General features: G+C 40.5%; 1 long non-coding RNA gene across 2 annotated transcripts in view; it reads left to right on the top strand.

Annotated features, from left to right (window-relative positions):
- The window catches only part of LOC149743981 (uncharacterized), a 42098-nt gene extending 25872 nt beyond the window's left edge, over positions 1–16226 (top strand). For both annotated transcript variants that reach the window (XR_016391603.1, XR_016391602.1), the window contains 2 exons: positions 4516–4574; positions 9456–16226. This is a non-coding gene — a long non-coding RNA (uncharacterized LOC149743981). The remainder of the gene's footprint in view (positions 1–4515; positions 4575–9455) is intronic.
- Positions 16227–16835: the final 609 nt, after the last annotated feature.

Below are 16835 nucleotides of genomic sequence, written 5' to 3'. Positions count from 1 at the left end.
GCAGCCTTAGTGTCTCATGCCCGTCTCTGGGGTCCGCGCTTTTAGCCGCGGCTCGCGCCTGTCTGTGGAGCTCCTTTAAGCAGCGCTCTTAATCCCCCCTCCTCGCGCACCAGGAAACAAAGAGGGAAGAAAAAGTCTCTTGACTCTTCGGCAGGTCCAGACCTTTTCCCGGATTCCCTCCCGGCTAGCCGTGGTGCACGGCTAGCCCTGCAGGCTGTGTTCACGCCACCAACCACAGTCCTCTCCCGGCGCTCCGACCGAAGGCCGAGCCTCAACTTCCAGCCCCGCCCGCCCCGGCGGGTGAGCAGACAAGCCTCTCAGCCTGGTGAGTGCCGGTCGGCACCGATCCTCTGTGCGGGAATCTCTCCGCTTTGTCCTCCGCACCCCTGTTGCTGCGCTCTCCTCCGCGGCTCCAAAGCTTTCCCCCTCTGCCACCCGCAGTCTCTGCCCGCGAAGGGGCTTCCTAGCGCATGGAAACGTTTCCTCTTTCACAGCTCCCTCCCACTGGTGCAGGTCCCGTCCCTATCCTTTTGTCTCTGTTTATTCTGTTTACTTTTGCCCTACCCAGGTACGTGGGGGGGTTTCTTGCCTTTTGGGAGGTCTGAGGTCTTCTGCCAGCGTTCAGTAGGTGTTCTGTAGGAGTTGTTCCACGCGTAGATGTATTTCTGGTGTATCTCTGGGGGGGAAGGTGATCTCCGCGTCTTACTCTTCCGCCATCTTCCCGGAAGCTCCCCCAATAATGTTTTTTACAACATTTTTTTTGCCTCTAGCCCAAGGTCTAGTCCAGGATCAAATATAGCACTGAGTGGTCATGTCTCTTTGGTCTCCTTTAATCTGGAACTGTGTGTTTAACCTTTCTTTGCCTTTCATGACTGACATTTTGGAATAAAGGCCATTTATTTTATAGAATGTTCCTCAATTTGGGTTTATTTGTTGCTTTTTTTGACTATGCTCAGATTACATATTCCTGGTCAGAATTCTACTTGGTGATGTCATATCTGTCTTAGCATATCACATCTGGAGGTACACAATGACCATTGGTAATGCTAATTTTCATCATTGGGTTAGTGTATTGTCGTTTCTCTATTGTATGACCTACTTAAAGAAAATTTAGCTACATATACTAGTTTTATTTACGAAGCAAGAAGAGATAGACCCACAGCATCATCGCCGTCACTGAAGGCTTGTTATTATGTCGGGTGCTATGCTAAATGCTTTACCTGCTTTAATTCTCACAACCACTCTCTGAATAAAAGTAAAGCATGGCTGAGAGAGTTCAACTTGCCAAAGGCTGAGTGGAGCTTCAGACCTGGCCTGCTGACTCCAGAGCCTGTGTTCTTAGTCATGTACTACTGTTTATTTATCCAATTCTCTAACTTTGTGTGTTTTAATTATTTCTCAGTCTTAACTTTTTAAAAACAATGCTGCCATGAATATCTCAGAATAAACATTTTTATGAGTCCTCAAAATCTCAGCCCTTAGACCCCTAGGTTTATTTCTTTATTCACAAGGCGGATATTAAATAAACTAGAAAATATACTCAGCAGCAGGTCTTCCTGTAAAACTATGTCAGCTGAGAATTGGAAGGGAGTCTTTCAATTGATTTTTCTGTTCTGGGCAAGAATCTTCTCTAACAATGACCTAGTAACAAACGTGATTAGTAATACCACCTGTGAACGCCTCGCTATATTTCAACTGCTGAGTCACGCCTTTTTCCTTTGTGATTTTCTTAGTCTTTACAATAACGCTGTAAGGTAGGTGTTATCCCTCTATGTCCAGATAAGAGCAAACTTCCTGTGGCATCCCTGACAGATGGGTACAGCCTCGTTTACACATATCTGTCAATGGGGAACTCTGTTTTGCAAAGCAGACCAGACCACTTATGGATCCCTATAATTGCTTACTTACTACTGTAAGTGAGAATTCACTTAAAATCACTGTAGAATTCACTAAATCTCTTTTCACACGATAGAGCTTGTTTAAATAATTACAATGAACATAGCTGCCATTTGTTGAGCACTTGCAAGGGACAAGCATTTGTTCTCACTGTATTTCTCACAGATATTACTTCACTTATGCACAATGACCTTGTGAGGGGGGTATGTTACTGTTTCCATTTTATATATGAGGTGACTGAAGCCTGTGGCTATTAAGTAGTGAGGCCAAGACCGTTCCATCTCACCTGAATGTACTTACCTGGTGGCTTTAGAACCTGACCTCCCCAGAAAGCTGCCCATGGGCAGGAAAGTAAAGCTGGTTACTGGGGTCAGCACAGAAGAATGTCAATTTAGAAAGACAGAAAACAGCTGGCCAAGTTCCTTCCCAAAACTTTCCAAAGTTTTCAGTTTCATATGGTATGCATGTGGGTTGGAACAAGGAAAATTTAGATGGAAGCCTAGCAAACATTAATTATCACATCAACAAACATCTGTAACATCTGTTGATGTTATAAGGGCTTACTATGAAACCTAATGGTGGACACCTTGCTGTTTGCAAATTTACTTTAGAATCTATTTTGCTTATTCTTCTATTATGGGTTGAATTGTGTGCACCAAAAAGATAGGTATATGTGAATGTGACCTTATTTGGAAGTAGGACCTTTGCAGATGTAATCAAGTTAAGATGTAATTATTAGAGTGGGCCTTAATCCAACATGACTAGTGTCCTTATAAGAAAAGAAAAGTGTCATGTGAAGACAGAGACACACAGGGAGAATGTCACATGACAACAGAAGCAGAGATTTGAGTGATGCAGCTGCAGGCTGTTGGCCTAAAACAAATACACTGCTAGTTATTTCTCCAGCAAAAACGAGTTTATTCAGGATCAGGAGAGAATTGCCGTTTTGGGTCTACAACCATGGCAAGCCGTGTGCAAGTCCCAGCACAGCAAGGGAAGGACAGCATTTTTATAGAGGGGAAAAGGAAGTCTGGACGGCTATAGTAAACAATGACTCCAGAAAAACAAAGAGCTTTTCATTGGCTGAGTTGTTGCCAGGAGAGAAGAGGAGGTCTTTCTTCCTCCTCGTGGGCTCTGCTATCATCCCAGGGCACGAGAGCTCCCCCTTCTGGTTTCCTGACTCTATTTAATTGAGGTTTCTGTTTATTAATTTTTTACAAGGCCAAGGAACACCAAGGATTGATGCCACTATAAGAAACTAGGAAAATGCAAGGAAGGAGTCCATCCCAAGTCTCAGAGAGAGTGTGGTCCTGCTGACATGTTGATTTCAGATGTCTAGCATCTGTATAGAATTGTGGGGGAAATACATTTCTGTTGTTTTAAGCCCTCAAGTCTGTGGTATTTTGTTACAACAGCCCTAGGAAACTAATACAGCCTCCCATTCACTTCTTGAGTTGATAAATTATCCTAAAGATTTGAAGCCCATTCAGTTGCATAGATGCTTTCCTTTTGTTTGTTCCCTCTGAGGTTTTCAAACTTCAGTGTATATAAACAAAAGTATATGTGTGTATATATATATATATATATGTATGTATTCTGTAGGTGGTTTAGAGGATTTTTTAAAATTGAAGTGTAGTTGACTTACAATATTGTGTTCATTTCAGGTGTACAGCAAAGTGATTCGGTTACATTGCAATACATATATATATATGTATACATCTATATTCTTTTTTAAATTTTTTCCATTGTAGTTTATTATAAGATATTGAATATAGTTCCCTGTGCTATACAGTAAATTCTTGTTGTTTGTGAGGAGTTTTTCAATAGATAATTTTCGCTGTAATTTTTTTCATTTCTTATTTGTTCATTTAGAATGTGACCGCTAAGCTTCTTTGTCTTGTATTTCTTTTTGCTTTCTCTCCCCTAGGCAATATACCTCCAGTTTTTGTTGGAATATTTTCCTAGACCATTTGCCAACCAAATGTGTTCTCCTTTGAATATATTATAGTAGATCAGTGTCTCTCTTAAAATGTGATACTCGGAACAGTGATTATAGTGGGACTGTTATCTTCCTTTTCTTTGGATATGAGCACTGTACTTCTATCAGTGAAATCTAACTTTGCTTTTTTTTAAGCAGCCACACAGCAGTTCTTTAATTGAAAACCCACATCTTTTTTTTTTTTTAATGGATAGCTCCTAAGTCCAATTTTATACCTTTTTAAAAACACCAAATTATAGGTGTTTTAAGACACCTAAATAATAGAGTGTCACATTGCTCCTATTAATTTTTTATTGTGTGCAACTAATAGATAAGTAAGTCCTGGAGACCTAATATACAGTACAATGGTTATAGACACAAAACTCTATTATAAACTAAAAAAAAAATTAAAGTTGCCAAGAAATGAGATCTCAATTGTTCCCAACACTAGGAGAGATGATAATTATGTGACTGGGTAAAGGTGTTAGGTAACGCTACATTGGTAATTATAATGCAATATAAATATATCAAAGCAATACGTTGTACTTTAAACTTACAAAATGTTGTATGTCAAATATATCTCAATAAGAAAAAATTGAAAAAATGTATTTTCTCTTAATCTCTCTCTCTCTCTCCTCCAGCTTGTTGGTCCCGTGAGAGTGGTCTCCCCATTTACAGGTATCATCTCCAGATTCAATAAGTAAGTTTGCCTTTTAAAAATATTCATGAATATCGACTTTCTTCCTTTAGGTCTGTGCCATGTTTTTGCATTTAAGTTTGACTGGGTATTCCGTCTTCCATCTATTTGTGTGGCTCTTGTGGGAGTTTTGCATTTTATTAAATACATTGCTTTCTTTAGATGCTGCCTTCTCTTTCTGTCTCTTGAGGAGAATCTGTGAATTTTTTTTTTTAGTCAGAATATTATTAAGACAGACTTAATGCCTCTGGATTGTACCAATCTTTTAAGAATAACAATGTAGGGGCTTCCCTGGTGGCGCAGTGGTTGAGAGTCCACCTGCCGATTCAGGGGACATGGGTTCGTGCCCCAGTCCGGGAAGATCCCACATGCTGCGGAGCAGCTGGGCCCATGAGCCATGGCTGCTGAGCCTGCGCATCCGGAGCCTGTGCTCCACAATGGGAGAGGCCACAACAGTGAGAGGCCCGCGTACTGCAAAAAAAAAAAGAATAACAATGTAATAATAATATTATATTTATATGAAGGGAGCTGGTAATAAAATTTCCTAATAATTATTGGGTTTCTTATTTATGAAAAATAATTTATTGAGATGGAAGTCACATATCATAAAATGAACCATTTTAAAGCAAACAATTCAGTGGCAGCAAGTACATTCATAATGTTGTGCCACTGCCACCTCTGTCTAGTTAAACATTTTCATCACTCTGAAGTAAAACCGCCTACCCGCTGAGCATTTTCTCCCTCTCCTCCTTCCCGTTACCCCCTGGCAACCATCAATCAGCGTTTTGTCTCTATGGCTTTATCTATTCTGGATATTTCATATAAATGAGATCATACAGTATGTGACTTTTGTTTGGCTTCTTTCTCTCAGCATGGTTTGGAGGATCATGTTGTAGCATGTTTCAGTACTTTATTGCTTTTTATGACTGCATAATGTTCCACCGTGTATTTGTCCATTCATTTGTTGATGGTCGTTTGTGCTGTTTTCACCTTTTGGCTACTGTGAATAGTGCTGCTATGAACATGCCTGTGTATGTACTTGTCTTAGCACTATCTTATAAACTGTGCCTTTTAGGATTTGGAAAACACGATCACTCTTTTTGTAGAAAACCTTTATTTGGGTGACTGTATAATTTGTAAATAGAATGATACCACCACAGAAGTTTCTTGCATTTTGTAGGGCTTGCTCTCCCCTGGATTATGTTCACATTTCTGGGACATATTTCAAGCTGAGTGAGTACATCACCATCATCATCTCCCTCCTGATGTTGGTGATGGTAGCTATCATTTGAAAGCCTATCATATAATAGATACCATTATTATCCCTATTTCACAGAAGGAGAAATGGAGGCTTATGAAACTTAAGCACCTTTCCCAAGTGATAGACTAGTGATAGAGCTAGGACTAAAACCCAGGTCATAGTGACTCTAAAACTTGAGGTATGTGACAATTATGTGCCTGAGTTTCCTATCTTTCATGAAGTTGACTTTTTCCCCCTAATTATCGTGGATAGCTACTGACCATCAATAATAATAAACTTTCAATCAGTCAGTCCTGAAATCAATTTAGTGGGTCAAAAACCTCATTAAAAATGGAAATGGATGGAATAAGATGGAAAATATCATGTAGTAAGGGTATTATTTTATGAGACTTTCATTTGTCATGTGTGTGTGTCACGTATATGTGTGTCTGCATGGGGTCATGACATAAAATGTATCTCTTATTGTGGGTTGCAGTCAAAAGAGTTTGAAAAAATGCTCTAAGCCACTCAGGTTCATTTCCCCCCTGAACATTTGAACTTTTATGCACCTAAGCAGTTTTTGCTGCCTTCTTCACTCTCAAACATCCTCTTATCCTCCAAGTTCACAAATTACTGAAGTACGACATTTTTTTACCCCTTCATAGCCATCACTGACTGATCCTACATGTAATTTTACAAAATTGCAGGGTGTATGCCTTTGAAGTTCCGTTCCCCTTTGTAATTAAATAACACACACGTAAAAAAGTGCACATTTATTAAGCGCTTTAATAAGTGATAGCCCACATCGATCCCATTCAACACAAACAGACTATTTGTGCTCGTTTGTCACTTACTGGTGCCCACATCAGACGGGCAAGACACAGGAGAAGACATCTTCCCTGCTGTTTGTCACATAGTGTAAATGCAATTCAGGGGCGCTGGTCCCCAGACAGCCTCCGGGAAGGGCTCCTGTGGATATACAGATGATAATTCCACATGGTAAATATTTGGTTTTCTTCACGCCAGTAGCAATTCATAGCAGTCCTCTGGGGACCCTTTCAAAAGCCAGTTTGAAAATTTGTTCCTTAAAAGAACAGTTTTTAAAAAAATGAATAATGAGAATATATTAAAAATGCCACGTTGTTGGTGGGAAAGCCCCAAAGCAGTCTTTTAATAAACTGGAGTGAATTATAACTTAAATCCTACAAAATAGAATTAGGATTTTACATTTTTATTTGTTTCAATGCAAGAATTCAGTCTCTCATTGAAACGTAAAAAAAAAAGTCATACAGAAAGTTCAAGGGATTCTTGAACCGTAGGGACGGTTGTGGAGAATGATCATTGAGTATATGTTGTTGAAACGCCCTTTGCGTGTAAAACACCGTACCGAGTGTTGAGAAAAGGGAAGAAGTATGATATAGCATGCTGCTTCAGGAAGCTAGCCAACAGAAAACTCCTGTGTGTTCGTAGGATCCATTTAAAGGCAGTTCATCAAGATCTTGCATGTAATTAATGGTAGAAAAGTAGAACCGTAATGTCTGTTAAAAAGGGAATAGTTAAATACATTTTGGCAGAATCATGTAATGGATAGCAGAAAGCTATTAATAAGAAAGAGGTAGATCTTTAAGAAGACTGAGAAGAAAACTTTATTGTGAAGAGACCATGCTTCTGAAGAACTTGTTTCATTCACTTGTTTTTCCAGCTCTTAGAACAGTCCCTGGCATATAGTAAGTGTTTGGTAAATATTTATTGAATGAATGAATGATAATATGATAGCATTTTAATAAAAATAAATGAGGGGTATCCACATACATGGGTAGACATCAAACTGTCAAGAGTGGTCAACCTGAGGAGTGGGCTTGGGGTCAGGGAAAGGCAAGTTGTGGGAGAGCAGAGATCATATCTCATTTGGGTCCCAGTACCTTTAAGAGCACCTAGCATGTTATTTGCTTACCATGGAGAATAGAGAAATAGTAGTAATAGCTAACACTGACTATTTACTTACTGAGTGCTATACTCCATGCTGAGTGCTTTATGTATGTCTCCTCGTTTTATGCTCACAGCAATCCTTTAAGGTCAGTATTATTTTTACCCCCATTTTACAGTTGAGGAAGCTGAAGCTGCAAGGTCTGTAAGTGACTCATCTACTGACAAACAGCTAGTAAGTAAAGGAACCAGGTTGAACTGTGGCAGTCTGGATCCAGCATCTGTGTGTCTAACCACTGGGCTCATAACCTGTAGTTGCCTAACTCATTCTTATATTCTAAACAGGGACTACAAGGATGCCTTGAACATGGTGCTTGTATCAAACACTGTTAGCTGCTTAGCTTACATAGCAGCTGTTTCTTACTTCTTCCTAAGTTTACAGACTCCCCCACCCCCAATTTTGTTCAGGCTACAACATACTCTGGAAATAATGAACCACTCCAGAGTCCAGGGTCTAAACCTACTTTGGTAATTCCTATTTGCTAGGGAGGTTTAGGTGTGGCCATGTGACCAAGCTGTGGCTAATTAGGTGTAAGGAGAAGTCTCCTGGGAGGGCTTTTGCTTCTGAATAAAAAGAGATGGTAAGGAGATCAACTCCTTTCCTCTGGTCTTAAATTTGGTTGTGTGAAGATGTGATGTTTGCAGCTAAATCAGCCACATTGCTTGAAAAAGGAAGGCCAAATATAAAAAGATAACATGGTAAGGACCGCAGATCAGAAAGGTAGAGAGAGTCTGGGTACTGGTTGATATTGGTAAACCTCTGCGTCAGTCCTGAAATTGCCAGAAACAGAATTAAATCGTGAAATTGTGCAAGCCATATCCACTGTTATTTGTGGCTGAAAGGAATTCTATACAGTGCTCTAAAAAAGCCTTGTTGAATTGAAAGTATTGATGAATTCAAGGAGGTGACATAAGCTATATTCATAAAAGATAACTAACAATGCAAGACTTTGTGTGTTGAGTATCAACTGAGTAACATAGCCTGGTGGGCCTATCAAGAAGGTCTTCGTGGAAGAGAGAAAATGTGAAGTGAACCTTGAAGGCTAGTAATAGTAAAGGTGTGGAGTTAATAGTTAGTTGTGCAAAAAAAGTCACTTTAGGTTTTGATATCATTGGTCTCATTTTTGAGACTATTCTTGATAGCAGAAAACACAATATTAGTTCATTCTAGCTGTACTAAGTCAAGTCAGGATTTTCTGCTTTCCTTCCTTATCTCTAGGACATCCAAGTTCTGAAGGGCTCGTGTGGTATCATGGACTTATCTGGTGTTTGTGCATGACAGACAGACAGCCTGTCTGTCTGTCTTATCATCCCCTCATTTTTGGACTACACAGGAAGGGGCCAAATGCAGGGCTCCTTCGCAGAGATGGGGAAGCTGAGACCTATAAAACTTAATGCCTCCCCTAAGTCATACACCAATAAGCGATAGAACTGGAAATAAAAGCTCTTTGGAAGTGTTCACATCTTTTGCATCCCCTTTAACTCTTCTCCTTGCCCAGTGCCCAGAGAAGTTTTTTTTTCTTCTCATTGTGTCAGTAAAAAAGTAGCTAAACAGTTGTTTCCCACAAAACATTTGTTTGCGTTAGGACTTTTGCTTTTGGAAACTTAAGGTTGACCTTTATCTTTCTTTGTGTTTCTTCATTGTCTACCTTTCCCAGAGAGAAAGAAGACCAAGATCTTGTTTAAACAGAAGAATGATGAAGGGGAAAACATCATGCTCTGACAAAGAGAAACAAAAGTAAAATATTTTACTGATTAAATCTCCAAAATGTAATTTTGCCATAGAGGAACAAGTAGAATGATTTGTTTTGCCTGGTCAGATCTTGGTTCTCCTCTACTTCACTGGTTGCTCCTTCTCATTCTCTTTTGGGGGTTCTCCTTCTTCTCCCTCACCGCTTATTGGAGTACTTCGGGCACAGTCTTAGCAATCTCTACTCCTCTTCTAGAGGTGCTTGTCCAATCTCATGGCTTTAAGCAGCTGCATGTGCTGTCAACGTGCAAATTTATATCCTTTGCTCAGTACCCCATCTTTGAGCTCCTGTATCTGGGATCCTCACCTGGCTGTCTAATAGACATCTCAAGCCCAACCTGTGCAAAAGAAACTCTTGATCTTCCTCCCACAAACGTGCCCTATTCACATCTTTCCCAATCTTCCAACTGCTTAGGCCATAAACTTTTATCATCCTTGATTTCCTTCCGTATCTCATACCCACATCCAAAGCATCAGCAAGTCTTGTAGGTACTATCTTCAAAAGGTATCTAGAATCTAACCACTTCTCACCACTTCTGCTATTACCACCTTAGTCCAACCTTCTGTCATCTCTGATGTATGTGATTGTGGAAACCTACCTACTGGTCTCTGTGCTTCCATTCTTGCTTATCCCCATAGTCTATTCTCAAACAGCAGCCAGAGTCATACAAGATCACGCTACTCTTCTGCTCAAAAAGCTCCATTGACCTCCCATCTGACTCAGAGTAAAAGCTAAAGTTTTTATTTAACTTTAATTTTATTTAAAGTAAAAGCCTTTACTTAATTCATACCCTTATTACCTGGCTGACTTTATTTCCTTTTACTTTTCTACTTGATCATTCGGCTCCATAAATTTCCTCTCTTTTCTTCAAGATGTCAGAATGCTCCTCTCTCAGAAATCTGCATGTCTCACTCGCCGCTTAGCTGCAAGTCTTTCTCAATTAAGACTTCCCTTGACCTTCCTACTTAAAATTGCAGACCCTTCCCTGTTGCCCCCAATGCTCCTCTCTGTTCTGTTATTTTCCATAGCACTTACCAGCATCTAACATACTATATGACTTACTATTAAGTTTATTGATTATTGTCTGTCTCCCCTGAGAAGAATGCAAACCCCATGAAAGCAGGTAGTTTTGTCTCTCTTGTTCACTGATGTACCTATGGCGCTTAGAACCCTGCTTAGCACCCAGAAGATGGGCAATGACTATTGTAGAATGAATAAATGAATGAAAAGAATCTGTATTTCTCATTGTTCTTCTCTGATGTTGCCATTATTATTATTATTAACTGTTTTTGCCTGGTAGGGGGAAATATAGGTTCAAAATGCGGATTTTCATGGAGACTCAAAGCAAACAGTGGGTAAAGGAGATATGTTTGAACTCTTCCAGGCGTCCTCACGTCAGAACAGGTACACACATGCCTACCATGCTTGCTTTTGACATCTGCGTGAAAGGAAGGTGGTCCTGCTTGTGTATGACAGAGAGAAAGGGAACTCTCTTACCCATGCTTTGTTTCATGACTGCAGTTCTCATTCTCCAGACACTCCTTGGTCTGTGACACTAACTAGAATATAGGAATAGGTGATATCGAAAGTATTTAAGTCAGAAAGAGAAAAACAAATACCGTATGCTAACACATATATATGGAATCTAAAAAAAAATGGTTATGAAGAACCTAGGGGCAGGACGGGAATAAAGACGCAGACCTACTAGAGAATGGACTTGAGGACGTGGGGAGGGGGAAGGGTAAGCTGGGACGAAGTGAGAGAGTGGCATGGACTTATATATACACTATCAAATGTAAAATAGATAGCTAGTGGGAAGCAGCCTCATAGCACAGGGAGATCACCTCGGTGGTTTGTGACCACCTAGAGGGGTGGGATAGGGAGGGTGGGAGGGAGGGAGGGAGGGAGGGAGACGCAAGAGGGAAGAGATATGGGAACATATGTATAACTGATTCACTTTGTTATAAAGCAGAAACTAACACACCATTGTAAAGCAATTATACTCCAATAAAGGTGTTAAAAAATAATAATAATTTGTCAGCGTCAACACATTGTCTAGTTGACTCTGTCTCAGAATTTATGGGCAAGAGGCCCTGTAACACATTGAAAAAAATTAAAACATTACTTCCTTTCTTAACCTTCTCTGCTAGGTTCATCCTAGCCAAATCGTAGGAACTGGCCCTCCATCATTAGGAAGCTTCTGTTTTCTCATACCCCGGCGAACTAGAGCAGAGCTTCTCAGACTTTAATGTGCACGCGTATCACCTGCGTGTTTGTTAAAATGAAGAACCTGATTCATTAGGTCTAGGTAAGGCCTGAGAACCTGCATTCTATCAAGCTCTCAGATGATGCCATTCCTACTACTCTGTGGAGCACACTGAGTAGCAAGGCAAGGACTTTGTTTAAAATCTCTGTCTTGGGCTTTTTCTTCTCAGTTTCCTTAGAAGCCGGGCTTGAATGGGGAGGACTCTCACCATCAGTCATATCCACTGCATCAAACTTTGGGATAATTTTCTATTGTCTTTTTCTTCTCATTTTATATATGGATTATGTTTTTGGTTCTCTCTTTTCTCCTGTTGTTTCTCTGGCTGTCATGAGCTGGGAATGTGCCACTGAAAAAAGGTGGCACATGTAATTCATTGTGATAGTGCACTCTTTTATTGTAATGCAATTAGCAGTGGACATGTCTGGTTTTACTCTGGGATAGCAGCATGGAGGGAGCTATTTAAATTAGTGAAAAAGTATTAATGGTGAAAAATGTAATTAATACAAGGCTGCTGTGTTGAATAAAATCCCATTGTGTGTGGCACATGTGTGCTTGTGTGTGTTATGCCAGACAATGGTAACTGTAACAACTGTTCCCAGTGTTCATTTGCTGGCTGTCCCCTGTGCTGATTTCTGTCTGCTGGTGACGTGGGTGTCAGAGGAGGAGTAATGAGAATCATTATATTCCTCAAAGATCCATTTTTCTGTAGTGCAGAGAAAGGTCTTAGATGTCCAAGCAGCGATAGCAGCTAAACATAGTAGCTAGGGACCTTGAGTTGACCATCAGAGCCCTCATTAGTGCAAGAGGTGGAACTTTTCTTAATAGAAATTACTGTAAATGGATATAGGAGTCATGGGGGTAATCGACTAACCAAGGCTTAAGCATGTTTGCAGAAAGCAAAAGCCACAAAACAGTATGCCTTCCCCCATTATTCCCTAAACAGAAGTGAGTGACAATTGCTGGCAATCCATCTCGGATGAAGAAAAGAGCTCTTTAGGATGTCAAGTTGCATGGAAATTGTAATGAGGATACTGATGCTCATTGGATCTGGTAGATTATGTCTTTTATGTGAGTTGGGTTATTTTCCAAGAAATCATATTTTACCTATTTTAAACCTTCTGTAGTTGAGCTGTATTGACGATACATCTCGGTAGGATGCTGTCTTCTAGAGCTTCTTGGAGAAAGTTCTGCTATTCTTTCTGCTTCTGGGTTTGAAACGTGGCTTTGCTTTACTATCTGAAATTTTAAAGTGTAAGCAATAGTGCCACCCAATGGTGTCTCAGCAGCCTTTTGATGGAGAAGAAAATGGAATTTACTTTTAGGAGATCAATTTCATGAAGCTCTATGTTCGAATGTGACTCCCAGGACCCATGGATTATGTCTGTCTCTCAGTGGAGATCCAGGTTCTCTAATTCTTGTCTTCATTGGGAAAAGTGACCTTGGTGGAATTCTCTAGCCTTGTCAATCCAGAGTCACATGCCTCCTGAAAATGGGGAAATTATGCCTGCTATGTTCTCCTAACTTTGAGGATTAGACACTTTCATTCTTGAAAAGTATAAACCTGGTTTTGAATAAAAAGCACTGATTTGGTATTGCCCCATCAAAGCACTGTAGTTTGAGTACATTCACCACCATTAAAAATCCCATCTCCACGACAGACAAGGGCTTAATCTCCAAAATGTACAAACAGCTCATACAGCTCAGCAACAAAAAAACAAACGACCCAATTGAAAAATGGGGAGAATACCTTAATAGACATTTCTCCAAAGAAGACATACAGATGGCCAGTAGGCACACGAAAAGATGCTCAACATCACTAATTATTAGAGAAATGCAGATAAAAACTACAATGAGGTACCACCTCACACCTATCAGAATGGCCATCATTAAAAAGTCTACAAATAACAAATGCTGGAGAGGGTGTGAGAAAAAGGAACGCTGCCACACTGTTGGTGGGAATGTAAGTTGGTGCAGCCACTATGAAAAACAGTGTGGAGGTTCCTGAGAAAACTAAAAACAGAACTACCATATGATCCAGTGATCCCACTCCTGAGCATATACCTGGATAAAACTATAATTCAAAAAGATACATGCACCCCTATGTTCATAGCAGCACTATTTACAATAGCCAAGTCGTGGAAACAACCTAAATGCCCATCAACAGATGAATGGATAAAGAAGATGTGGTACATATATACAATGGAATACTACTCAGCCATAAAAAAGAACAAAATAATGCCATTCACAGCAATATGGATGCAAATAGAGATTATCATACTAAGTGAAGTAAGAAAGAAGGAGAAAGACAACCACCATATGATATCACTTATATGTGGAATCTAAAATATGACACAAATGAACTTATCTTCGAAACAGAAACAGACTCACAGACATAGAGAACAGACTTGTGATTGTCAAGGGGGAGGAGGGGTGGGGGAGGGAAGGATTGGGAGTGTGGGATTAGCAGATGTAAACTATTATGTATAGAATGGGTAAACAACAAGGTCCTACTGTATAGCACAGGGAACTATGTTCAATATCCTGTGATAAACCATAAAGGAAAATAATATATATAAAAAGAACATCTATATGTGTATAACTGAGTCACTTTGTTGTACAGCAGAGATTGGCACATTGTAAATCAACTATATTTCAATAAAAGAAATAAAATTTGAAAAAAATCCCATCTCCAAACCTAATGCTGCATTATGTAGCAGGCTGCATGCATTGGGCCTTGTACAACTCCAGTTCTTTAAGTATTTATAATTGGAAGTGAGGTGTGGTAGACTGCTGTGGATGACTGGTGCTCATGCTATTCCCTAAGGTCTTTGGTGAACCTCCAGTAGCAGGACACGTTAAGAAAAATGGACTTTTACTGAAGATTTCATGAGGAAATAGGGAAGATGATTTGCATCAGGGACCACACATTAGAGAACTAATAAAACCCTCATCCCTATTCTGTCCTCTGCCAGTGACATTGTCATTCCCCCCTCTTACTCCAAACAGCCTCTGAAGACTATTATCCAGCCTATTCAGCTTGTGTCCCCAATTTATAGACCCTTGTCAACAAAACCAAACCCTGGAATTAGCCCCAGAGTGATCATCAAGCACCTCCTGGAGGCCTCCTTCCTCATCAAAGCTTCTAATTTAGTTATTCATCCTAGTAAACAATTTTGGTGGTGGGTGGGCTCTCCTGGTAAGTAGATATTTCTCTATATTGTTACATAAGGTATACCACACCTACTTCCAAAAATGATTGTGAACCATTAAGAGGTTCAGATATATCTGGAAATATACATGAGTAGTTGATTACATAGTCCAATAGCAGACATCATTCAGTTTGTTACTGATTGTCCTGTTGCCTTCTGGTACCTCCTTCAAGAATGTCCTTCGGTCTCTCCAAGTGGAAGTATGTGATCAGTTCACCTTTCTTCAATCTCTTGGCAACCCCCTTCCTATATTCCTGCTGAGGCCACCAGTTAGCCCTTTCTTCCTGGAAGCACTCTTAGGTTCTCTCCCTCTCCAGGATTTCTTAGACTTCCCAGTTGCTGTTACACTTGAAAGGTGATAATGAATGACAATGATGTAAATGTGTCATGGCTGCAGGGATATTTGCATTTAAATGGGGACTCTAACGTTTACACAAGTCTGTGTATTTTTAATTAATTGATTAATTAATTTATTTATTTTTGGCCGTGCTGCGAGGCTTGTGGGATCTTAGTTCCCCGACCAGGGAGTGAACCTGGGCCCCCAGCAGTGGAAGTGTGGAGTCCTAACCACTGGATCACCAGGGAATTCCCCACATTTACACAAGTCTGAACCCTAAGGGATGACCTCTTGAGGAGAATTTCAGTCTTGGGGGAGGGCCAATGAGGCAAGCGCTTGGCTGCACGTAACCAACATTGTACGTGGATGCCCCTACTCCTGGGTGAGGGCTAGATGCACTTCTCAAGATGGCTGGGTGAGTGAGAACGCAAGTGGAAGCTGAAAAAAAACACATGTGCCAGTACAAAATCTATATTTGATGCTTGCATGAACCACAACAAGGGTTACAAATGTAGTCACATCTCTTTGACTACCTTGTTCACTGTTGTATCCCTAGGGTTTTTTAAAACCACTTTATTGAAGTGTGATCGTTATACAGAAAGCTGTACATATTTAATGTATACAACTTGATGAGTTTGGAGATAAATATACACCTGTGAAACCATTCCCACAATCAGTGTCATAAACATATCCATCACTTCCAAGCGTTTCCTCCCACGCTCTTTACTTACTTATTTTTGTGATAAAAACACTTAACGTAAGAGCTACCCTTTTGGCACATTTTGAAGTGTGCAATGCATTGTTGTTAACTATAGACCAGCAGTCCACAACCTTATGGCACCAGGGACTGGTTTTGTGGAAGACTTTTTACACGGCCTGGGGGTGAGAGTGGGGGTGGGGGATGATTCAGGCGGTAATGCGAGCAATGGGGAGTGGCAGGTGAAGCTTCACTGGCTCTCCCACCGCTGACCTGCTGTGTGGCCTGGTTCTTAACAGGCCTCGGCCGGGTATGGGTCTGCGGCCTGGGGGTTGGGCACTCTTGCTATAGGCACTGTGGCGTACAGTTGATCTCTACGACTTATTCATCTTGCGTAACTGAAACTTGGTACCCTTGACCAGTACTTCCCTGATTCTCCCTCCTCCCCTAGATTTTGAACAGGGCCTGGCATATAGTAAGTCCTCAATAATTATTTGTAAAATGAATGGATGGATGCATAGGTGGATGAATTCTTTTTCTAATATTGCTTAAACTCTTCCTCCTATGCAGGGACTCCAAATATCTTTCTCTTGAGACTTCCGTAACTTGAAAATGTCTATAAATTCCAGGATTTTTTTCTTAGTTTCAAAAGACAGGTGGGGCAATCAGTCCTCTCTTGACACTGGGCGGGGGGCATCTCTACATTGTTTCAGCTGTTTCTTTCTTGTTGCCTGAGTGTGTCACTGGAGAAGCTGAGTTCTGTGCAGTCTCAAGAGGT

Source organism: Delphinapterus leucas, unplaced genomic scaffold (assembly GCF_059928025.1).
Source record: "Delphinapterus leucas isolate spDelLeu-1000000601 "Yukka" unplaced genomic scaffold, BTC_Dleu_Yukka2 spDelLeu_asBTCV2_sq31, whole genome shotgun sequence".
NCBI lineage: Eukaryota > Metazoa > Chordata > Mammalia > Artiodactyla > Monodontidae > Delphinapterus > Delphinapterus leucas.
Note: the sequence above shows the minus strand (reverse complement) of the source record. Positions and strands in the feature narration are given on the sequence as shown.